The sequence below is a fragment of the Chinchilla lanigera genome, unplaced genomic scaffold (assembly GCF_000276665.1).
Source record: "Chinchilla lanigera isolate Chin_1 unplaced genomic scaffold, ChiLan1.0 scaffold00127, whole genome shotgun sequence".
Taxonomy (NCBI): Eukaryota; Metazoa; Chordata; class Mammalia; order Rodentia; family Chinchillidae; genus Chinchilla; species Chinchilla lanigera.
Genome location: NW_004955528.1, coordinates 402342 through 403152, shown reverse-complemented (window position 1 = coordinate 403152; position 811 = coordinate 402342).

Below are 811 nucleotides of genomic sequence, written 5' to 3'. Positions count from 1 at the left end.
CAGGGCCTTGCTAGGCAAGTGCTCTACTCTGAGTCACCCCCTACACACACATATTTAAATTATCTGTAGAAGACTTACAATGGCTAACACAATGTCAAGGCTGTGTCCTTTAGGGACCAACAAGGAAAAAAAAAAAAAAAAAAAACTATACAAGTTCAGTACAGGTGCCATTTTTGCCCAAATATTTTGGGCCAGAATGTTATGGATGGAGGGGGACGGCCAACTGCCCCTCTCTGAGATGCAACATCATCTGGAACTTTCTGGCTGAGGATCTCTCAGTGGTTTCATAGAAGTGGCTTACTTGCAGTCTCCTAACCCCCATCAGCAAAGTCCTACCTGTGCTGATCCCCCCTTGTTCTCATTCCTCTGGAACACTGCTCGCCTTAGCCACACTCCACAGCCTGCTTCACTGATCTTAGCTCCTGATCCCTGCAAAGTCATTCTTTGGGCCAAACCCTTTTCACGCTCCCAGTAAACATCTGCTGAATAACTACTCTTGCTGTGGATGGTGAAGGAGAACTAGAGAAGGAGAAAGTGAGCAGCTAGGTCACCAGCAGGTGTAGAGAGTGACCAAAGCAGAAAGAACTACTTGCAGGGGCTGGGGATTTAGCGGCACAGCACCTGCCTGGCAAATGCAAGGTCATGAGTTCGATTACTGGTACCAGAAAAAAACCAAAACAAAAAAAACAAAAAAACCAAGAAAGAAAGAACTACTTGAGGGGCTGGGGATTTAGCTCAGTGGCAAAAGCGCCTGCCTGGCAAGCGCAAGGTCGTGAGTTCGGTTCCCGGTACTGGAGAAAAACCAAAAAAA